Source organism: Uloborus diversus, chromosome 8, assembly GCF_026930045.1.
Source record: "Uloborus diversus isolate 005 chromosome 8, Udiv.v.3.1, whole genome shotgun sequence".
NCBI lineage: Eukaryota > Metazoa > Arthropoda > Arachnida > Araneae > Uloboridae > Uloborus > Uloborus diversus.
The window spans coordinates 91,351,130-91,351,392 of record NC_072738.1 but is presented as its reverse complement, the minus strand read 5'-3'; positions in this window follow the sequence as shown (position 1 = coordinate 91,351,392).

The window sequence follows — 263 nt, the reverse complement described above, 5'->3', positions numbered from 1 at the left end:
CTCGTCCACGGCAAGTTAGATATAATGCAGATAAACTTGCAGGTAGTTTGTCCGGTGATTAGCAGAAACAATGGCGCTTAATGCTTAACCCTAATAGAAATATATTCGGAAGCAAGTTATATAATTTAAAATGCCCGTTCTCAACTGTAGTATATACCCAGAAGAGCCCAAAACTTACATTTTGGGAGGGGGGTGCGAAAATTCTCAGTTTGCAGAATGGAACTCCAACTTTTGCCGAATGATGATAATTTTGCCGAATGGAA